The 24931-nt window shown below is 37.5% G+C and overlaps 1 protein-coding gene across 3 annotated transcripts in view; it reads right to left on the bottom strand.

The window, feature by feature from the left end:
• FILIP1 (filamin A interacting protein 1) overlaps nt 1-24931 on the bottom strand; it is a 208258-nt gene that overhangs the window by 127368 nt on the left and 55959 nt on the right. The gene's annotated exons all lie outside the window — the stretch shown is intronic.

The following is a 24931-nucleotide window of genomic DNA, read 5'->3' as shown; positions in this document are numbered from 1 at the left end:
TATCAATATTGGTTCATTAATTGTAACGAACGTACTATACTATCCTAATGGAGAATGTTAACTATAGAGGAAACTGGGTGTAGGACATATGTGTATTAGCTTTGTAATAATGTTATGAATCTAAAACTGTTTTAAAATAAAATAAAAATCAATAAAAAAACTGTTCTAAAATAAAATAAAAATAAAAACAGTTCTAAGATAAAATAAAAAGTTTATTTATTTATCAGAAAATTCAGACCTGAAACCCTGTCAGGAACCAGTTGGATGTCATAGGGGGAAAAAAAAAGTCCGCATAGGGTGGGGGCTTAAAATGGACAGAGGATAAGGGAAAAGGAAAGGGAAGAGGAGGGTGGTATCATTTTCAGTGATATGCAATTCTATTTTCCCATAGCCTCTATTTTAAAATCAGGTCTTTTAATGTCATTTATAGTAATAAGAGCACAAAGAATTGGGAGAAAATGAATCAATTTCAAAATCAAAATGTAAAACAATATTTTGAGGTAAAACAAGGAAAAAAGACAAAGCAGCAGCTAAGATATTAACTTGTCCTATGAGAAGCACATTCAAGTCATTCTATGAGGAATGCTGTATAGTTTCTCTGTCAGTCTCTGAGCAAAAGGATTCTACCAACAGGTATGTTACAAACAAACACACTGAACTCACAGGCTAGGTCTCAAAGTGCTGTGAAGAGAGCTCTAATATCTTGGGGGGTGTATTTCAAATTTTGCCTAAACCCTTAAATATAGTAGATTAGCTCATGGGCTTATTTAAAAACTCACAGTATAAATAGCCCTTACCATGAATAGCTAAGCAAAAAGATTTTCATCATTCATTCCAGATAAAATATAGGGACTTTGTTATCTGAAAGTAAATTTCCTTTATGGACCCAACCATACTTAAGAAACTAAGGAAAGATTTTAAAAAAACATTAGGCTTGTAACACAAAAATTAACACAGGGTGATGTTTCCTTTCAGATAGTGAATATCCAATTCTTCCAATGAATCTTGAAATCTACATTAATGCTCTTTTTTAAAAAATTAAACTTGTAAGCAAATGGACCCTTTTATGTATGTGTGAACTTTCTACAGCACCCCAGCTTTTAACAATATAAACGAAAGGAATGTTTCTTGACACTAGCACCCTGTTTTCTGGTTCACTCAATGATTAGTTCCCAATTTTAGAGTATCTTTTGGGTTTCCCTAGTCAACAAAGAATAGAAGTTTCTTTGTAATGGAAGCCAGAACACTTTGGAACAAACCTACTGTATTTTATCACAGCTTATTTGTGGGCAGAATGGGCTGACTAAAGCCCCAATCCAAAAAAAAAAAAAAAGATGTGATGAATAAAGAGTTTCAAATTTAACTCATGACCTGTTATGGCTCACAACTAAGACACATGGACTTCCCAAACTGAATTGTGATTCTGTACGACTTCATACCACATGTGAATTCCTTTTACCTGAAATAATTTTCTCTATAAGATCTTAAAGTTCTTTGAGATGGCATATCAAATATTGATTTGACAACTTTAATTTAAATCATTAAATCATGAGTTAATAGAAATCCCAGACAATAGTTCCCAAAGTACAGGAAGTGCTTAATCTTACACAGTGTTTAAATCTGATTGTATTATGTTACATGCATTTACTCAATCACAATTATATCTGCAAACATACAGAAAATAGTCTATTAGTATCAATTTTATATTTAGTTCTTTCTAAAAATTTCAGTCTGAAATTAATGTTTTAAAATAAAATTTATTATAGTATTATATTAACAACTTTTACACACAAAAAAATCCACCCATTTTAGAATTTTGTAATTATTTTATATCATTATTCATTTAAAAAGCTTAAGTTTCCTATTCCCTTCTACATTAATTCACTGTGGCTGATGGAAAATGTCATGTGGTAGGCCCATGATGTTAATTTTGTCTTAACAAATATTTTTCTTTTGTGATATTGAAATTTCACATTAATTACTTTTCCTTTGGCATGAACATAAAAATTTTTAGTCCTTTCTCGGTTAGATAAACAAGGTCTTCTATCTATCTTCACAATAAAGTCAGCAATCAGCACCTGTTCTATGTTAGGAATACAAAAGTACTCAGCAATAACAAATGAATCCAGAATGTTTTAGCAAGGAATTAGCATCTATGAGGAAGATAAACATAAGTTCTCAATAGAATAACTAAGTCTGTTATAAATAATGTACACTTTAAAAATGCTTTATTCTATTTTGGAGGGAGAAAACATCCAAGCAATAATGGACTTGCATGTGTCTCATTTAGTGACATTTATATTCTTCATATTTTTAATAGCTCTCACTTACTGCTTCTTAAGTGTTACACAGTATAGGAAGCATTTTTCATTCAGCACCTTGTTTAATATTTACATCAACCTACTTCAACTATTAGTAGGTGCTATTTCTCTCAGGTTTATAGATGAAGCTGCTGAGGTTTAAATAAATTAAATATCTTCTCTTGGATCACACAGTTACTCCTAGTGGATAGAAAAACTAGAATTTGAACTCAGGTTGGACATGAAATACTACCCCACTATACAGCTTTCCTTATTTCCTCTAAGTTCTTAAACATATGCTAATTGGAAGGGGGGCGATCCCTGATAAATCAGGGGATCAAGAAAAAGTTAGAGGCCAGGCACAGTGGTGTGTGTGTAATCCCAGAACTTTGGGAAGCTGAGGTGGGTGGATTACCTGAGGTCAGGAGATCGAGACCAGCCTGGCCAACATAGCAAAACCCCATCTCTACTAAAAATACAAAAATTAGCTGGGCATGGTGGAGTGCACCTGTAATCTCAGCTACTAGGGAGACTGAGGCAGGAGAATCACTTGAACCTGGGAGGCAGAGGTTGTAGTGAGCAGAGATCACACCACTGCACTCCAGCCTGGGCGACAGAGCAAGACTCCATCTCAAAAAAAGAGAAAAAGCTACAAATGCTAAGAAGTTTTCTCACTTCACATAACAAAATTTGAGAAATGCACATATATGTCTTCCTCCATAGACACTCTTACAACACTCACATAGCAATTTAAATTAGGTTACTAAGCAATACTATGTTTTCTGAAATAATTAACCTTCTGCAGAACTTCTAAGATGATGAATCATTCAAAAGTCTTCCTGAGAAGCAATCTGGTCAATTATTAAGGGTACAGTTATGAAAACAGGATGTAAAGTCTGAACAGGAACAATTACAGACTTATTGTGTTAAAAGCCCTGGAGCTGAACAACAGTAAACACTTCATCAGTGTTGGCCAAATCCTGCCTATTGTGCTTACAAGTGTATCAGGCAGGTAACAGAAAAGGCATCCAGAACTCCTTAGGCTTCTTAATAGTTAATTGCATGGCTGCAAGTTTAAGACGTGTAGATAACATTTTCTGAAAGAAGCCAAGAAGGCCTTCGAATCATCCCAGTGTATATCCTTTAAAAAAAAAGTTCTCCCCAAGAAAAATATACAAATAAACTGAAGATTCATATCAGGTTTTATAACCCTTTTTAAAAAATCAGTGTCAACTGGGGCACAGATGCTTCTCTTTGTAAGCAAATTATCTTAACATAGTTCATAAAATATACTTACTTTTCCTTTCATAGTAGTCAACAGCAATTTACATGGAATTTGCTAACTGCAGTATGAAGAAAAGAAAGATCAAATGTTATTCTGAACCTCCCTCTTTTATCTACAGTCCTCTCTCCCTTTCATCTGCGCCTCCCCGCCCCCTGCAGCCTCCCACTAATTGGGCAATGCCAGAGCATACTGTCAGATGAAAAATATCACAGGAATCAGAAAATGTAAAGCCTTTTAGTCATTTATGCTGAACTACCAAGTATTTCTAGAGCATTTGAACAGGAAAAGAAAAAAAAGGGAAAAAAAAATGTCTGAAAATTCTAGTTCCCAGACTTCCTTAGCTCTTACAAATCTTGATCTTGAATTTTCTCCCTAGCACTCTCACCTTTGCTCTTGCTCCTTTCCAGATTTATATTTTCCTGTTATGATTCAACATTGGTCAAAATACTCCCCACCCCACCACCAACAAAAACTTCTTTTCTGTATAAATTCGGTTTTGGCATCTTTGCTATGCTTCTCAGGTATCCAACCCCTATCTGTTCCCGATTTTATTTTATCTATGTATATTTTCAAGAACCCACCTACTGCATAGAATGAGATGCCATAATAATTTTATATATTTAATTTCTATTTTAAAATTACTTCATAGAATTATGAGGAAAAATTATCATAGTAAAAAAGGAAAGTACATAATTACAGAAAAACCGAGATTTTACAAGGCGGCCTGGCAAAAGGCCTGCTACAAGTGGAGCTTCCAGAACATTACCACAGAACTGTCCTGACTCTTTCTCTTACACATAAACGACAATACCCAAAGCACCCAAAACTCAAAAAGAAAACATCTGGTCTAGTTTTATGTCATCAGTGAATTTTCAGATGCAAAAGACCAATTAAATCAACTAGTTTATTTCCTATCAATGCCAGATTACTTCCTGTGTGCATTATCTTATTGGTTAAATCTGCATATAAATATCCCAACTCATGAAATGTTCAAATACTTCTCATGAGGTTATCACATATTCTATAGTGTATATTGCTCAGAAATGTTCCCAAGTTTGCCTCTAAATTTGCCTTTCTTCTCTTCATCCTATTTATGCAACAAGCCATGTTAAATATTTGTTTTACTTCTCATTACCTACATTTATTAAATCCTAAAAAATAACTAAGGTTTTTACTTAAAGTATTTTTTATTCTATTAGGGTAGATCTATGCAGACAAATTGAAAATTCCTGTAAGTAATTTCACAAAATGTTAGAGTTCAGTGAAAGGGATTCTCTTGGAGTCACTGCAGTGATGTTGTCATCAAAAGGCCAAGAAAAATATTATAACTGGGGCAAATAGAAAAATATTATTCTACTCCAGCTTAAAACTATGGTGAAATATTTTATGACGTTCTGTTTAATATCCTTCAAGAACAATACCAGCAGGCCCAGAAAAATTTCCAGAAAAAAAAAAGACAAAAAATAACAAGAGAATAGATCAGGGAACTGCCATGAAATAAGAAATCTTTTAAAATTAGCATGGAGTCTAAAAGAATGTACAATTTGAGTTTTAAACTTTGAATGGTAATATACGGTAACCTTTCTTACCAACATTTTAATTAAAATCCCCAAATTGATGGACTCTTCTATCATAATGTGTCCTGTTGCTGTCCTTTACTTTCCATTCCACTAGCCATGACCTAGTATTCAAGATCCTCCACTTCCCAAAAAATTGTATTTCCAGTCTTATCTTTCAATGCCTCCCATACATTTTTCATGTTTGTTTAGTCACTGGTTAGAAATTATGTCTGGCATATTTTATTTTTATATCTTTGCTCATGAATTTCTTTCCTAAAATGGCCTATTCTTCCCTCGTACTCTTCAGGCCTCCTCTGACTATTCCAACTTGTGCCATTTCTCCTTCCTGGTTAATTTTGTACACTTGCTTGTTCTTTATATTACTTGGTGCTTTTCACACTTGCTTATATTGTTGTTATTGCCCCAAACATAATCTCTTTAAGGACATTTAATAAGACTTCTTCAAATCATTGAAATACCAATTGATAGATATCATTTGATGGTTTGAATTTATAACATTTTACATATTAGTATATAGGTTTATAGAACTCATTGCTTCCAATTAAAATAACTGGATAAAATATAATTAGAGAGAAATAAATATTTAGATACACTTGTTGTTAACAGGTGCCAAAAGCAATTAGTAATATTTGGAGAGATTTCTAACACTAAAATAATAAAATGTTTATGATAGTAACATGTGCACTTTGGGATAAACATGGTGAATTAAAACTTGCATTTATTTCCACTCTCTCCTGAAACACACTAAAATAAAAACAAAGAAACAAAAGATGACAGAGAAAATAGGAGTGTAAATGACAGCAGATGAGGATGAGAGATGTCAACACAATTTTGGAGAATGGAAAGTGGATAGATAAGTGGGTACGTACTTGGGCACCTAAATGCTGGCATAGTAGAAAGTAAAAGAGATGCAAATTGTTCGAATTTTCCCAATTACTCTCAAGCTAGGGATGTATCGGCTCGACAGGGCAACAGGGTAACCAGGACATAGGTCCCAGATCCTTAAGTCATAGTATATGTTTAGGAAATACTCATGAGATTTGAGTCCTGGGTGGTTACTGCAACATTCAACCAGATCCCTCCAACTTGAGGCTGGAACTTCTGGTACTATATCTTTGTCACTGAGCGTGAAACATCAGTACCCTTCCTTGCTACTCCTCCTCACTGTCCCTCCACAACATCTCTCTTCCCTGCTTCAGCTCATACTGACTTCTTCCTCTGCTAAGCTCCTGCAGCATATCTAGTTTGTACCACCCATTTAGGGCTTAATAATACTGTCTAGTGTGGTTCTTGAAAGGCTCCTGGTATTAGTCTTGTTGACTCATCTAGAATGCAAACAACTTTGCATAAGAATAGTGTTTCTACTTTATCTTCCTAAAATAACTAGCATGCTAGACCCTCTACTCCTACAACTGAGGAAATTGAGGCTACACAGCTGATCAATGGAATAGTTGGAACCAGGACTCATGTCTCATGAGTATTTCCTAAACACATCCCATAACTTCAGGATCTGTGATCTTGCAGAGTGGGTATTACATTTCACTTATTTATACTCACTTCCAGTGTCTATAACAGGGTTTTTAACTTTTTTCTTTTTTACTTCAATCCATGGAAAAAGGCTACTTTCAATTATATAAAAGAGAAAAGCATTTAACTATCTAGTAATATACTGTTATATACAGTGGTGGTGACATAATGACATAATTTTTTCTGGCATTTTCAACATTAGTGATTCATGCTTGAACCTCAAGTACATGTTAAAATATTTTTATATTTATAATCCTTTATTATTATAATTCTGATGTCACCATCACCACTAGACATAGCATGTGATATATAATCATTGATTAAACAAAAAGAGTAAGACCCTCATATTTAAGTGATTATGAAAGTTGTTTTCTGGTAAATTTTACCTTTACTTTTTCTACTTGATTACTATAATTTTTTTCAGACGTTTTAGTAGTACCATCTGGCCTCTGAAGAAAAGGGAATGTCACCATTTAGTTTAATTAAAGTTTCTAAATGTCTGGGAAATTATCAGATTCCTAGTTAGCCAGGACTAGAATTTCTTCCTGTATTTCATCAGGCTTAGAATTGAATAAGAATCAGCCATTTTCCTGCCACTAACAAAACAGGCCTAATGGTAGCCAGAAAGACAAGTACCTTAGACATTATCTCAGCAGTCTATATCTGCTGAATTATTCTTAAATATTACCTTTGTTTGCAATAACAATAGCTGACATTAACTGAAGAGCTTATGATGCACTGAGCTGTGGCTTAACCACCGGATAGACATCGGTGCAAAAGTAACTGCGGTTTTTGCATTGTTGAAATTTGCCATTTGATAATGGAATACATTCTTAAATAAATGTGTTTATGTTATACATCATTTTAATGTACATTTCTTGCTCTTTTGGTAATCAATTATTACTTGTTATTTATTTTATATTTATTTTAGACTATGGAAATGACGTTAGAAAAAGCAAATTCGAAGGATTTTCTGGTTCAATTTCAAAATGGGTAGTAAAGCAATGGAGACAACTGGCAACATCAACAACACATTAGTTCCAGGAACTGCTAACAAACATACAGTGCAGTGGTAGTTCAATAAGTTTTGCAAAGGAGATGAGAGCCTTGAAGAAGAGGAGCACAGTGGCTGGCTATCAGTTGACAATGACCAATTGAGAGCAATTATCAAAGCTGATTCCTTTACAACTACACGAGAAGTTGCTGAAGAACTCAACCTCTACCATTCTACCTCGTTCAGCATTTGAAGCAAATTGGAAAGGTGAAAAATCTTGATAAGTGGGTGCCTCCTGAGCTAAGGGAAAATTAAAAAATTGTCATTTTGAAGTGCTGTCTTCTCTTATTCTGCACAATAACAATGAACCATTTCTTGACCTGATTGTGATGCACAACGAAAAGTGGATTTTATACGACAACCGGTGATGGCCAGCTCAGTGGTTGAACTGAAAAGAAGCTCCAAAGCACTTCCCAAAGCCAAACTTGCACCAAAAAAAGGTCACGGTCACTGTTTGGTGGTCTGCTGACTGTCTGAACCACTACAGCTTTCCGAATCCCGGAGATACCATTACATCTGAGAAATAAGCTCAGCAAATTGATGAGATGCACCAAAAACTGTAATGCCTGCAGCTGGCCTTGGTCAAGAGAAAGGGTCCAGTTATTCACAACAACGCCGGACCACATATTGCACAACCAACTCTTCAAAAGTTGATCAAATCAGGCTACGAAGTTTTGCCTCATCCACTATATTCACCTGACCTCTTGCCAACCTACTACTACTCCTTCAAGCATCTTGACAACTTTTTGCAGGGAAAACACTTCCACAACCAGCAGGATCCAGAAAATGCTTTCCAAGAGTTCATCGAATCCTGAAGCATGGATTTTTATGCTACAGGATTAAACAAACTTATTTCTCATTGGCAAAAATGTATTGATTGTAATCATTCCTATTTTGATTAGTAAAGATGTGTTTGGTTTAGTTTTAATGATTTAAAATTCATGGTCTGAAACCACAATTACTTTTGCACCAATCATTTCCTGACACACTGATAACAGCCTGGTAAAGCAAGTACTATAATCACACTTCTTATAAGGAAAATAAGGCTTAGATAGTTGTAGCCATTTGCCCAAACAATGTGGCCAGCACCTGGGAAAGCCTGAGCTAGAACACAGGTCTGTTTGGATTCTCCATGTGCAAGAAGTCTGAATGGAAGCTTTTGCCATCACATCAAGACCACTGCAATACAAATGCATTTATAGCCACCTTGTCATGGGCTGAAATGAGTTTAGTCACAGGACATAGCATCCCCCAAGAAGTCTCAAACAATAATAAATGATAAAGAATCCCACTATTCCAATAAAATTTTTCTCTTATTTGTGCAATAACTCTTTCTACTAAGACCACATTCTCCCTCACTTCTTCCTCACGCTGTCTTTCTACTCCTCAATACTTGAGGTTTTCAAAGGAGCTGAAGGGTAACTTTGCCCTCACAGTCTTGACTTTTAACTTCTTGGATTGGGAAAGTCATTAAGACTCCAGAAACAGAACAATTTTATGACAACTAGATGAGTAGAACTGTTTTTTGAAAGTAACTGAATTTTTAAAAAATCTAGTCTGTGGATTACTTATTCTATTAAGCCAACCATACAAAATTTCCTGATGGAAAAATGTTTGTCTTTATATAGCAAATATTCTCAACTTTATTGCATTTTCCAGAAATGTGAGGCAAATCCCAATTGATGGTCAATGTTCATAAAACAAGCTAACCTCCACGGGGTGAAAGACATGCTGTGATTTGGATGATATCATTGCTTTACGCTGACAAAGAAAAAAAATGAGATACGGCACAGATCACCCCATCTGTGGGCTGCTGATGACTTCATGTGTTCTAATCGCCTACACACAGTTCAACTGTATTCAGGTATCCTTTAAATGCCTTTACTTTCAAATCCCTAGAGCATTTCATAACATAAAAGAATAACTTAAAATCAGTTGTAATGTATGAAGTCAAGTTGTGTCTTTTTTGAAGTCCTCCTGACTTCTGTCTCTTCTAATTGGCCCTGAGATCCCTTGTCTTAGATTAGATCAAAGCATATAGAGCCTAAATTGAAAACAGGCATAGCTACTACATAAAACAAGAAAGGAGAAATACAAAAATTATTCCTGTTAAAACATATCCTGTGAATGCAACTGAAAATACATGATTGTCAAAGATGTTTATTTGATGTTTAAAGATGTTTATCACTCTGATACTGTGTTAAGAGACTCTGAATACTGTCAAGCAATCAGCATAAACTTAGTTGCTATGTGAATGCAAAGGCTGGCAAGAGCCACAAACTTGAAGAGCTTTGTGATGAACTAATTAAGGTGCACTAGAAATTTATTTTATCTAAAATGTCATGCCACAATGCAGAAGTTTCAGACTCAGTGTGGGCAGGACATATATAAGAAAATGAGTCATCGCCTTTTGGAATAATTTTTTCAAACACATAATGGCCCTTAGACTACTATTTTCTCTACCCTCCAGCCACCCTACCTCAGCACCCACCCAACTCCACACTGGACCTTAAGGTGTCTCATCACCTCATACATCAACATCCTTAGCATTTGTTTCCTTAACATGCTGAATCCTCCTAGAGATGTTTGCCATTAACCCCAAGGAATCAAAGGAGCTGCATCCCTAACCCCACACACTTATTCTGTAATGCTGGACAAATTACTTAACTCTCCAACCCACAATGTCCTCATTTGTAAAATGATGACAATAAAGCCCACAGTGTATGTATGTGAAATCATAATGCCTGTTCTACTCTCTGTATGTATGTGAAAATATTTACTAGAAATATTAAGGTAAGAAGCATTAACCAATGATAGATTAACTACTGGAGTCATCAAATGCCTCTCAATATCCTCATATAGGTAGCACCAGCGACAAAAATACTTTACTTTCAACTGTGAGCATCTAGCACAGGGGTTGGCAAATGTTTTCTTTAAGAGGCAAACATTAAATATTTCAGGCTTTGCAGGCCATATGGTCTCTGTTGCATCTACTCAACTGTATTACTGTAGCACAAAAGCAGAAACAAACAATACATACATGAATGGGTGTGGCCAGAGTTGACTCTTAGCTCTTAGTTTGCCAACCCTGATCGAGACTATGTGACAAAAATGATGAGTGTATTTAATCTGGGAGAAATAGAAATGGTTTCTGCCACTCCTCATTCTGTCCTCTAGTTAAGAAAAAAAAAAGTGCCACTTCTTCTCTTCCAGATAAACTGAAGGAGGACATGAAGATAAAAGGGTTCTCCCACAAAGTTTGAGGAATCCAAAGTGGAAGAACCTGATACTCTGTTTCATGGCTAAAATTTGAGAGTAGGATTCCGCTGATGTTAGCCATGCCATGGGATATGCAGAGAGGAAATACAGTTCTAGCTATATGTGACTGTAGAAAGGAGGTGATAGTGATGAATGCCCACTAAGTATATAGAGGAGATGCAGAAGTGGCCATGTGCTCAACAAAGGTGGAAGGTAGCTTGGAGAGGCAGCTGATACACTAACAGGAGAGCCACCACGGCAGACAGCTTCAAGCAGATCACCCAAACTGGGGCTGAAATGGAAGGCAGAGCTACGCTTGAAGGACTCTGCAGCCTTTGTGTGAATTATGGTGGGATTCCAAGACAGCAGTAGAGATAGGGGCATTTTACAAGAAAGAACCATGGGCATTACTTCAACAGAGGCCAAGCTGAGAGATGACAGCAGATAATACAGGCAGGATGGGCTTCACCGGCATGTGACCCATTACAGTTACATAGGGCCTTGCACTCCGTTTAATGCTCTGCTGTAGCTATCTTGAAATTCTTATTTTTGAACAAGCAGCCCCACATTTTTATTTTGCATGGGACCCCCCAAATTATGTAACCAGACCTGATGGCAGCAGGGAAAGCAGTCTAAACTAGATACTGAATGTGCTTCCCCCACTACTTCCACCAGACTACCATGCTAGTAAACTTCCCTCCTACTCCCTAACACTGATGCTCAGTGTTTGTGTGATACCCCAAGATATAGAGGAGGAGAGCTTGGGAGAAGGCAAAGGAAAGACGGTAATGGAATTTTGATTTGGTCTAGGATTGACTTACACATATTGAATGTAACAACAACAAAATAATCACCAGATAAAATTTTGCCAGAAAATATATAGGTTAAGTTCTCTACCTCTGGCAAGGATTGCAAGGAAGGAGTACAGGACAGGTAAGTAAAGAGCAAAGTTGAATTCAGTCATAAAAAAATCAATTATTAGACTTGTGCCCCTGAGTTTTATATGTATCTTAACTTTGAAATATGATACTGGTTACAGTTTTATAAACTATAAAGTACTACAGGACTTTCAGGCTATGAATGCAAAGAAATTTTCCTTTAAGTCTCATCACTATTCTTCTTTCTCTGACTTTGAAAAAGAAAAGAAAGAAGTAAGACTCATATGGGGCCTGGAGGTGGCCATAGTTTCAGTCTCTCCGACAATGAAATGACTCTACAGCTCCTCTCAGAGGAGGTTGGTGAGGACCTCTCAGTAAGAGGGAATGGTCCAGGAGTACTCTGCCCCAAAGCTATCCGTTGCCTCTCTCTCTCTGCCCCTCCTCACCTCCTTCCTTTAGACACATTTCTTATTTTCCCATCTGTGCTCCTCTTCTATGCTTTTCCTAAAATTTTAAAATGAAATCCCAATGATATTCTGCTTTTGAAGAGGTCTCTCTATCCCTCACTTACTCGAAATGTGCCCCAAGCCCAAATATGACCCCTCATATCCTTTTGAACTCTCACTCTTCCAGAATCACAGAATGGTGCTGAGAAATCAACTTGGTTAAATTTAAATCACATAGCACCATGACTATTGTAACTGTATATTCCTCAGTGTCTTTGTTTGTTAACATTAGAGGATCTTTGATTGAAATTAAAATAGAAGTAGCCATTTTTAAAGAGGGTGGGTTGAAGGAAGAGTGAGGAAGGTCTTTCTTTAAATCATATCGCTAGCTTATTCTTCTTTGTGAAATAAGCCCTGGCAGAGGGAGGAGAAGAAGAATACTGCAGACATATCTTTTTCCTCCTCTTCCCTTTCAACATACTTAATTCCCAAATCCCCCTTTCTTTGCTAAGTGCCAGACTCCTCAGTCCAATATTCCTTTCTTTGAAAGCCAAGCTGAACCCACGGTTCACATATGAGGCATATCTTTGCTCCTAAAACCTGGTGTTGAGGGTGGAGGAGCAGGAGTACCAAGACTATACCAGCCTGCAGGGCCCCAGGAGCATATTGCAAGTGGAAAAGCTCCCTCTAAAAGCCTAGGGCAGTGGTGCTCAAGCTTCAGTGCACCTCAGAATCCCCTGGAGAGCTTGCTAGCAGATTATTGGTCACCACCTCCAAAGTTTCTGAATTTGTGAGACTGGGGTGGGGCCTGAGAACTTGCATTTCTCACAAGTTTCCAGGTGATGCTGATGCTGTTAGTCCCAGGACCACACATGGAGAAACAATGCTCTAGGACAAAGTAGGACTAAGTTAGGTCCAGAAAATTGCAAAGAAGCCCCAGCCCCTGAATATCTACCTATTTCAACCAGCAACTCTGCCTTCCCACAGTTAAACTAGAAATACTTGCCTTGGTTGGATAAAAATAATACTAACTGTAATTATTTCCATGAAAGGATTATATGCCACATTATCATTCATTTTCCAGCAGGGTCCCTGCTTGAGAGTTTAGACTTGCGGATTACAAAATGATGCCCAACTGACCAAACCTTCTTTGCAGATATGGTTTCAGTGTGTGTGGGTTTAGTGAGACATTTTTGTATCAGATTTCACAAATAATCTATTTAGATTTTGTTGAAAAAGTTAGAGTATTTGGCAACACTTGACCTTTAGTCCTGCATAGTTACATTTAGCTGGAGTTGGGTAGTAGCTTAACCATTTACATGGAGCATTTACTAGTTAGTTTATCACAATCCTTGTTACTATTACCTCTTGAGTGCTGAAACTAAGAGTCAATTGCCATGTATTTATGACTATGTTTGTACTATGTTTTTTTGTTATTGCAGAGAAATTCTTCTGTGTACCTAAGGGGAAAAGCAAAAGCTACACCAAGAGTTTCATGTTTCAGTTTAGAAAAAAAGAGGAAGGGAGAATTTTTAGTTCTTAGAGGTTTAACATACAACTACTCTGCCAGCATCACTGTTTATTATCCATCTATCCTCCAAAACCAATTGAATTTGGGTCCAGTCCGGACAAATCTGGATGGCAAACAGAAATGCAAGGCGGATGGGTGGAAGCAAGAGGCCAACTCTGTGTGTAGGGTGGTCAAAGAAACCTTCCGGAGAGGAATTGTCCAACAAGAAGAAGCTGTGCTCCAACTACAAGTTTGATCCAAGGTCAATGTTACTTTCCAAGGGGAGAAGGAATGTTGTGCATAGCAGGGAATGTGTTCCTCAGGATGCCTCCACAGGCATGCAGCCAAAGCTGAGGCCTCTAGCAGGTGTAAATAGAAACAGAAACACACCAGGAAAGGCTCTGTAAGAACTGGCTAAGTAGGAGACAGGAAGTGGATTTGGGGCACTCCTGAATGGTCACTGTTGGAACCAGCAGAGGTAGCAGAGGCATCAACAAATCTTCAAAGGCAGCTCAAGAGCAGAACAGTGTTTGGAAGGCCTAAGGAACATGCCCTGGGGACCACTTCTTAAATTAACCTGGCAGAAAGTGAAGAGAAGGTTCTACAATAGTTCCGGTAGAAATGAAATCAAGGAAATATGATACTAATCTTTTACTATTAACCCCCAGGCTTTCTCAGCATGAAAACTATGGGTTATATTTCATTTCACAAACTTTTTTTTGTGTCCCACGATACTGCATAACAAGCACACCAGCACCATGCCAGATGCAAAGACACACACACACAAATAAAACATGCTGCTTTCCTCAAGAATATCACAGTCTAAGAGAGTGGTTGATATGGTTTGGCTTTGTGCCCCCACCCAAATCTCATCTTGTAATCCCCAAGTGTTGAGAGAGGGACCTGATGGGAGGTGATTGGATCATGTGGGCATTTTCCCCCATGCTATTCTCATGTTAATGAGTGAGTTCTCACGAGATCTGATGGTTTTATAAGGGGCTCTTCCCCCTTCACTTCTCTCTCCTGCTGCCATGTAAGACATGCCTGCTTCCTCTTCTGCCATGATTGTAAGCTTCCTGGGGCCTCCACCGACATGCAGAACTGTGAATCAGTTAAGCCTCTTTTGTTTATAAATTACCCAGTCTCAGGTACTTCTTTATAGCAGTGTGAGAAAAGACTAACACAGTGATTTTCAAATTTGTTTGATAGTTGATAAATAAAAAAGTTAATCACTTATCCCAAAACATGTATATGTATTTATAAATTATAAGTGTTATGCTACTCTCCTTATGTTTTGTGTATTATAAATCATATCCAAAAATAGAAAAAAATAACAAAATGAAATAATTATAACAAATATTATATGTACGTAGTATAATAGACGTCATAAATATATATATAATAACGGCTCTCACCCCAATGACTTCTCTTGCGAAAACTGGTCTACAAAACAGACATTTAAACAAATTTTAAAAATAAAAGAAAGCTTGGGACATGCATTAGTAGTGGTCTCATATCTGAGGATTAACTAGACCTAATCCTGAATAACTGCTAAGATCATAAGAAATTAGAAACATGCAAAGACAAATGGCTGTGGATTAGGACAGAGGTGCAGGCTTTGAGGATTGAGCATTTTCCAGCTGATGGTACGCCTGTTGGTCCTTAAGCAGGGAAGTAAGCTCTTTGCAGGCCAAGGGAAAAGCACAAAAACACATTGCTGTCTTGTGGTTTGATGTGAACCTAGGAGGAAAAGTTCAAAATGGAGGACAAGTGTAGCAAAATAATAAGTATGTATATTGCAAAACACAACAGATTAACTCAGGAAAGTTGCATGTTATAACAAGACTACACTCTGAGTTTGCATGCTCAGCCTTCAGTTTGTCCTTCATATGGCACTGTTACCCATTCACATCAGAAAAAAGAAAAAGTGAGCCTTGGCGGTAGCCATGGTAACTAAATACTGAGCATGAGGGCAGAGGAAGGTCAAGGAAATGTTCTATAGTTACACATCAAGAAAGTACAAAACACAGGTTATTTTTAATTTTGGCTACATTCCTATAATTTTTAATGTCTAAAATTTAAGATGTACATAAATAGTAAAGTCTGTTTCTCATGTAGGCATGAGAAAAATACTTTCCCAGTAATTTAATACTATCTTCTTATTTTGTTGACACTTTATTTTCATCAGCTGCCATTCAAGCCAACAAAAATGCCCAGAGTTAGTATTTTCCAAATTTGAACCAGGGAGGGTGTCCTTTACCCTTCTTCCCCTTGTTTTCTGTTCACCCCTATTCTTAGTATACTAGCATGACTCACCATCCACAGAACACAAATTGAGAACTGCTTTTCTAGGAGTGCTGGTGTGTTTGCCTTGAGTCGTTCATATGCTGTCATCTAATGACACTTGTGGCCAAGGACAAAGATTTGCCAGACAGCTGACAAACCAGAGTGAGGGTGTAGCATAGCCAATGAACAAAGGACTTCCCCCACACCAGGCACAGCCAGCTGTCCTAAGCAGAGAAGGAGCCTGCAGTATTGGACTCCTGGGCCAACTGAGGTAACAGACCTAAACACCCCTCTGTCCTTTCTACACTTCTGCTCCAAGGGAATATGCACAAAGACTAGTGGGAGGATAAGAAGAAATATGAAAGAAAACAAATCAAAACCTCAGAAGATAAGAGGAATGTGTTTTAAAAAATCTCTTATAGTACCCTAAGCAAAAGATATTGACATACATGAATTGTATAAAAAAAAGTTTCTCTTCTAAGGATTATAAATAGCAGGATTCTGCTTGAACAAAAATCCTAGCCAGGACCAAAGACTTAGAGGTTTTCTATTTCTCCATAGATTTCACTTAGATTGTAAACTAGTGATACCCTGTATTTGATACACTGTTTCAGTCTTACCAAAATAGTCCCACTGTTTTTATTAAATAGTTGTCACTTGCATATTTATAAATACCATACCCTACATATTAATGTATCATTAAAAAGGTAATTTTAGAGTAAATCTTTCTTTGTCACTTTAGAATTTACATTCAAAACTAAGTTTGAAGACAGACTTAATGTAAATGTTACCTATGAAATTATTTTCAGGATCTACTTTATTGTTTTCAAATTATTTTCAGGATCTACTTTATTGTTTCATTGTTACTGAGTGATTTCAAAGGGCCAGGCCCTTGGTAAAGGAAGGAATTGTAGATGATTTGTATCAGCATGGACCTCACAGTGTAACAAAATTGTTCCCATTGAAAAGATAAATCACAGAGAGAGCTGGAGAAATTAGGAAGATTTTCGCCTGTGCTAGCTGATTGGGTGAATGAGTTATTTCCAAGTCAATGTTTATTCTAGTTTATTCAAAAAATAAATTGATATTTCTGTCACAAAGTCAATTCTGCAAAAATGTAACTATGCAAGGTCATATAGGTTTCATCCACAGTGGTTCAAAGAGAGTGATTTTTTTTTTAGATTTTTATTTATTATTTTTATTTATTTATTTATTATGCTTTAAGTTCTAGGGTACATGTGCACAACATGCAGGTTTGTTACATATGTATACATGTGCCGTGTTGATGTGCTGCACCTGTTAACTCGTCATTTACATTAGGTATATCTCCTAATTCTATCCCTCCCCTCTTCCCCCTCCCCCTACCCAAGGCAGCCCCCAGTGTGTGACCCCTTCCTATGTCCAAGTGTTCTCATTGTTCAATTCCCACATATGAGTGAGAACATGCAGTGTTTGATTGTCTGTCCTTGCGATAGTTTGCTCAGAATGATGGTTTCCAGCTGCATCCATGTCCCTACAAAGGACATGAGCTCATCCTTTTTTATGGTTGCATAGTATTCCATGGTGTATATGTGCCACATTTCCTTAATCCATTCTATCACTGATGGACATTTGGGTTGATTCCAAGTCTTTGCTGTAGTGAATAGTGCCACAGTAAACATACGTGCGCATGTGTCTTTATAGCAGCACGATTTATAATCCTTTGGGTATATACCCAGTAATGGGATGGCTGGGTCAAATGGTATTTCTAGTTGTAGAACATTGAGGAATTGCTACACTGTCTTCCATAATGGTTGAACTATTTTACAGTCCCACCAACAGTGTAAAGGGGTTCCTATTTCTCCACATCCTCTCCAGCACCTGTTGTTTCCTGACTTTTTAATGATCACCATTCTAACTGGTGTGAAATGGTATCTCATTGTGGTTTTGATTTGCATTTCTCTGATGGCCAGTGATGGTGAGCATTTTTTCATGGGTCTGTTGGCCGCGTAAATGTCTTCTTTTGAGAAGTATCTGTTCATATCCTTCACCCACTTTTTGATAGGGGTGTTTGCTTTTTTCTTGTAAATTTGTTTGAGTTCTTTGTAGATTCTGGATATTAGCCCTTTGTCAGATGAGTAGATTGCAAAAATTTTCTCCCATTCTGTAGGTTGCCTGTTCACTCTGATGGTAGTTTCTTTTGCTGTGCAGAAGCTCTTTAGTTTAATTAGATCCCATTTGTCAATTTTGGCTTTTGTCGCCATTGCTTTTGGTGTTTTAGACATGAAGTCCTTGCCTATGCCTATGTCCTGAATGGTATTGCCTAGGTTTTCTTCTAGGGTTTTTATGGTTTTAGGTCTAACATTTAAGTCTTTAATCCGTCTTAAATTAATTTTTGTATAAGGTGTAAGGAAGGCATCCAGTTTCAGCTTTCTACGTATGGCTTGCCAGTTTTCCCAGCACAATTTATTAAATAGATAATTCTTTCCCCATTTCTTGTTTTTGTAAGGTTTGTCAAAGATCAGATGGTTGTAGATGTGTGGTATTATTTCTGAGGGCTCTATTCTGTTCCATTGGTCTGTATCTCTGTTTTGGTACCAGTACCATGCTGTTTTGGTTACTGTAGCCTTGTAGTATAGTTTGAAGTCAGGTAGCATGATGCCTCCAGCTTTGTTCTTTTGGCTTAGGATTGATTTGGCAATGAGGCTCTTTTTTGGTTCCATAAGAACTTTAAAGTAGTTTTTTCCAGTTCTGTGAAGAAAGTCATTGGTAGCTTGATGGGGATGGCATTGAATCTATAAATTACCTTGGGCAGTATGGCCATTTTCACAATATTGATTCTTCCTATCCATGAGCATGGAATGTTCTTCCATTCATTTGTGTCCTCTTTTATTTCATTGAGCAGTGGTTTGTAGTTCTCCTTGAAGAGATCCTTCACATCCCTTGTAAGTTGGCTTCCTAAGTATTTTATTCTCCTTGAAGCAATTGTGAATGGGAGTTCACTCATGATTTGGCTCTCTGTTTGTCTGTTATTGGTGTATAGGAATGCTTGTGATTTTTGCACATTGATTTTGTATCCTGAGACTTTGCTGAAGTTGCTTATCAGCTTAAGGAGATTTAGGGCTGAGACGATGGGGTTTTCTAAATATACAATCATGTCATCTGCAAACAGGGACAATTTGACTTCCTCTTTTCCTAATTGAATACCCTTTATTTCTTTGTCCTACCTGATTGCACTGGCCAGAACTTCCAACACTATGTTGAATAGGAGTGGTGAGAGAGGGCATCCCTGTCTTGTGCCAGTTTTCAAAGGGAATGCTTCCAGTTTTTGCCCATGCAGTATGATATTGGCTGTGGGTTCATCATAAATAGCTCTTATTATTTTGAGATATGTGAAATCAATACTTAGTTTATTAAGAGTTTTTAGCATGAAGGGCTGTTGAATTTTGTCAGAGGCCTTTTCTACATCTATTGAGATAATCATGTCGTTTTTGTCTTTGGTTCTGTTTATATGCTGGATTACGTGTATTGATTTGTATATGTTGAACCAGCTTTGCATCCCAGGGATGAAGCCCACTTGATCATGGTGGATAAGCTTTTTGATGTGCTGCTGTATTCGGTTTGCCAGTATTTTACTGAGGATTTTTGCATCGATGTTCATCAGGGATATTGGTCTAAAATTCTGGTTTTTTCTGGTGTGTCTCTGCCAGGCTTTGGTATCAGGATGATGCTGGCCTCATAAAACGGACAGTGAATTTTTAGTGTAGCCTTTTAAAAAATTGAAAAAGTACTCCGTATGGCTGTTGATTTTTTTCAAATGACAAAATTATATCATACATACAGTATCAATTCAGAGGTCCCTACAGATTTGTTCACTTTTCTTCAGAAGAGGATTTTAAATCATTGGATATTTCTTTGCTTTTTAAAGTCTTGAAATATGAATGAATGGGTAAATTATTGTTAGGGACTTAACTAACAATTTAAAAATGTTTGATTCAGTCCAGATTCCTCATTTTTATGCCTCTGCTGTTTCACACAATGAGGTTTCCTGGAATACAGTAACCTGGCAGTACAATTATGGCCTCTCAAACTCTGCTCCCACCCATGACTGGGGACCAAGAGACTTTCCTCAAAGACCCTTATTCAGCTATTTCTAGAATTCCCCAAGGGTGGGAGGGATGAATAACTCTGCTCTTAAATGCTGTCCTGACAGCTACCAAGAGACACTCTTACATTTCCTTCTCTCTTGATTTCTGCCAAGTGACTTCTCCCTTCATCATTGATGCTACTGAGATGTTATCAAAGGCACCAAGGAAAAGAATATCAGGAAGGTGCACACCCTCCAGGGTTTAAACCACTCAAACTTCTCACATACTAAAGGCACACTAATCTCTGCTTATTTAATCTGCTTGAGGGCTTTAATTACTCAGAAAAGTGATGGAGCATAGTACAGTAGAACCTTGATTAACTGGAACACTGAATTGAGATAATGGGATTTTCTTGTTAATTTTGTCTTTAAGATCAATGGCAGGGCTGGAATCCCTGATGCTCTTGAAGCCCTTGGGATCACAGAAGTCATAAGAGTTGCAGAAGTCACTGCTGCAAGGTGGCTCATGCCTGTAATCCCAGTACTTTGGGAGGCCGAGGCAGGCAGATCACTTGAACTCAGGAGTTCAAGACCATCCTGGACAACATGGTGAAACCCTGTCTCTACTAAAAATACAAAAGTTAGCCAGGCTAGCGGCCCGTGCCTGTAATCCTAGCTACTTGGGAGGCTGAAGTGGGAAGATCGTTTTAGCCTGGGAGGCGGAGGTTGCAGTGAGCCAAGATCGCGCCACTCCAGCCTGAGCAACAGAGTGAGAAAAAAAAAAAAAAGAAAACAGTTTTGCAAAAAGCTTCCATTGTAGCAAACAACTTTGTATGTACCAAAGTTGGAAGCAGAATGGCTTCTAAGTTCCGTCTAGGAACAGGAGATCTAGTGGGAGTAATCTGGTTAGAAGTGGGTACAAGGGAATCATAGATTACCTTGAGGCTGCATTTACTTAGAAAGCACACTTTTGTCACAAATCAGTAATTATAAGGTGGAGCTTTACGGAGTTGCTCATGGAGATTATGGGACAGATAAAAGCCCTGTCCCAAAGCTATCTTTTGATGATGAGACAGGTGGAGAGAATTTGTCTCTTTCTAACTCATTTTGGGTTGCCGATTTATGCTGACAATATACCAGAAGTGTGGTGACGTTTTAATGGACACTGGCAGAAATCCTCTGGGTTTAGGTAAAGACAAACAAAGGGAAATGATGTGCTGGTAAGCCAGCTCTCCAGAAAAATTAAAAAAAAAAAAAAAAAAAAAAAGGACTTGATTGGTAGCATTTGCACTTTCCATGGTGTAAATACCCCCATCATGGTCAATTTCAAGCTACCAGCATGACATCACTGAACGCAGAGTTGAGAAGAGATGAGCACAATCAGTTCCTGCAAGCCAGTGCCAGCTGGCTCCAGCACACCACTGAGAAAGGGCCAAATAACTCCTGCGACCTCAACTCCCCGCTCTCACTTTTCCATGCAGACGGAATCAGATCGGAAAAACTTCCCTGCATTCCTAAGTAAAATATGATGAAGACAGAACTTGGAGAGACAGATCTACCAGATAAACCTGGCATCATTTGCTGCGCCTGATAAGGATAAAGATCATGCCTCAGTCCACAGTATTATGGCTGGTTCAAAGCAGACAGAATAGCACGGAAAAGGAGGAAAAAATCAGAAGGAAATAATTTGTCTTCTTAAAGTATGTGACAATAAGCTAGGGAGAAAATATGTGAGTTTGTATGGACAAACTTAAAACAAATGGCCTCTGTAAAGAAAACAAGCTGGATTTTGAACTGCAGTCAATGTTTTGTTCTTGTTTTTCTTTCTTTTATTAGAAATAAAGCTTAGTTCATATGAACATTGGCTTACTCATCTTCCTCACAATCCTCATTTCAGCAATCCTCTTGGCCAGAGACGCCTCATGGGAGAGCCTGAGTCTGTGGTATTTCGGTAACAGTTGCTGATGTGTTGATACAGTCGAGAATCTCTCCTTGCTCACTATGAGGTAACTGCCTCAAGTACAGTCCAAAAAGATGATGTCAAAGATATATACAAACAAATGGTGACCTTGAAGACTTCTAAGGCATCTCTAATGGAACAAGGAGAGACGTACTTATTGGTCAGAGTCCTTCATGATCTGCTGAGAACATGTTTGAGCTGGGGAGGAACTGTCATCAAGAACTAAGAATTAGTCATTAGTAACATTGGCTAAGAAACTAACTGGGCGTTCCAAAGCAATTAACTGGTAACTGGGCATTTCAAAGAAATTAGCTGCTTGCTTTGTGCCTTAGTTTCTCCAATCTAAGTTGGGAAATCATTAACTGTTGCATTTTTCATAGGAGTAAGTTATAAGATTTCATGAATTTATTTATTGAAAATAAATAATTTTAAAAGAAAGATTTTAAAGACAAGGCCCTGTGTATCACGGCTGTCTTCACCAAGCTGCATTGTAACAATTCCTGTATTATCTCTGTTATATTCCATTATGTGGCATAGTGACAGTTGAAAGACAGCCTCTTTTACTGTCATGAATTTCAGGATATGCTTCTTCCAGCTGTGCATAGTTGTGTGCCTGCTAGTAGTCTTTTGGGGCAGGAAATATTAGCCAAAGAAGGTTAATGCTTCATCATAGGTTATATATAAATAGTGAAGCAATAAAAGACATAGTACTCTGATTTTTGTCATTCACTGAGCTGTGATATAAATCCAACATCTGGACCTCATACTTAGGAGCCAGCTTATTCACAGCGACTGATGAGTATAGTCAGCCTGGGGATTTTGCTTTTCCTCTTCTTATCCTCGTTTATTTCAAAGAGCTTTGATTAGAAAGCCTTAGATAAATTTAACCCAAGTAAGATATAAAAATGGAAACAGAAATTATACTTATTTTTGTCTGCATATTATAGCTTTGGTGTAATTGCCATGTCTTTCATCCCACAAGATCATAAACTGCTTGAGGGCAAAAACTGTCTAATTCACTCTTGTAACCCCTGCAGTAATTAGCATAGGGCTTTCACATGATGCACAAGCGATAAATCTTGGTGTAAATGGATTAGGCTAAAAAAACAAATGGCAGGGTATGGGAAAATGCAATGGATATCAGTACATTCTACTTAATCTCCAAAGGCAGCTCCACTCTGGCTCAGATAAATTAAAGAATGTAAAAAATGTGGACTAATATCTCAAAAGTTCTCAGAATCGTAAGGCCCTACTAGAATGCAACTAGTGGAAGCAACTAGAATGTTGCTTCTACTCATGGACTCTTTATTAAGATGAGGAATTGACAGGATTTCCCAGAAATTACAGAGAAATCAGAAAAGCCAAACTGTGACTAAAATGTTAAGAAACTAGAAAGATTTTGAATGACTCCAATAGGAAAAACTAAGCTCTGCCAGAGACAGGGGTTACAAACAGGCTGCTGACCAATGTGATAGGCCAATATTACACTCTCCCCAGATAACCTCTAATGAAATGTCTCCAGATCTTTTAATTCACTCCTCAGCATGTTAACACTGAGGTCCTGCATTATAGCAATTCCCCAGTTTGTTGAGAGAAGGAAATCGAAGCTACTAAAAGTTCTGAGAAAAGGAGACCATCCTGGCTAACACGGTGAAACCGCGTCTCTACTAAAAATACAAAAAATTAGCACACGCTTGTAGTCCCAGCTACTCAGGAGGCTGAGGCAGGAGAATCACTTCACCCCAGAGGGTGGAGGTTGCAGTGAGCTGAGATCACGCCACTGCACTCCAGCCTGGGCGACAAGAGCGAGACTCTGTCTCAAAAAAAAAAAAAAAAGGTTAAATGGACAGTAAGAAAATATGGTCATGATTGGAGTGTGCTCTCTGTCCCTTCGAGAATAGAATAAAAGTTACAATGTGCAAACATATGTGGAAGTCCTTAAAATATGAAGGAGGGCAGGCATAGGACAACGAAAAGCAAGCTATCCCTAATACTGTAAAACAGAATATAGTCACTCCTTGAGATGAGTCAAGCAGCTCAGGTTTGAAAAGATTTCGATAAGTAAGTAGATGATCAATTTATAATAGGTTACTAAAAAGAAGTTAGAAATATTTAAGTACCACTCCAGCCTTTGAGGAGAATGTCCTGGAGAGCAAGCATCATATTATTTGACAAAGGTCACTGGGGATCCCTATCCAAAATAAACTCTAGGTTAGAAAGACCACACACTTGAACTAGTGCTTGATAAGTTCTTCCTAACATTGAAGTACAAATTAGGCCATTGTTAAGAAGTAATTATCAATTAAAGAGGGAAGATAAATCAGCAAATCTTTCCTACTGTACTAAATAAACCAGTCAACAAATACTTCTTTTTTTTTTTATTTTATTTTTTATTTTTTATTATACTTTAAGTTCTAGGGTACATGTGCATAATGTGCAGGTTACATATGTATACATGTGCCATGTTGGTGTGCTGCACCCATCAACTCGTCAGCACCCATCAATTCATCATTTATATCAGGTATAACTCCCCAATGCAATCCCTCCCCCCTCCCCCCTCCCCATGATAGGCCCCAGTGTGTGATGTTCCCCTTCCCGAGTCCAAGTGAGCTCATTGTTCAGTTCCCACCTATGAGTGAGAACATGCGGTGTTGAGAATCTATTAAAGGCAAGTCACCCTGGATATCCTACCTCACCTCAGTCAATAAAAAAAATATGCATTTGCATGACCACATATTATTGCTATGATGGTTTGCTTTTCTTGTTAATGTATAAGTCAAT

This window comes from Piliocolobus tephrosceles, chromosome 5 (assembly GCF_002776525.5).
Source record: "Piliocolobus tephrosceles isolate RC106 chromosome 5, ASM277652v3, whole genome shotgun sequence".
NCBI classification, from domain to species: Eukaryota; Metazoa; Chordata; class Mammalia; order Primates; family Cercopithecidae; genus Piliocolobus; species Piliocolobus tephrosceles.
The sequence above is the reverse complement of the archived record's forward strand: the minus strand, read 5'-3'. Positions and strand labels throughout refer to the sequence as shown.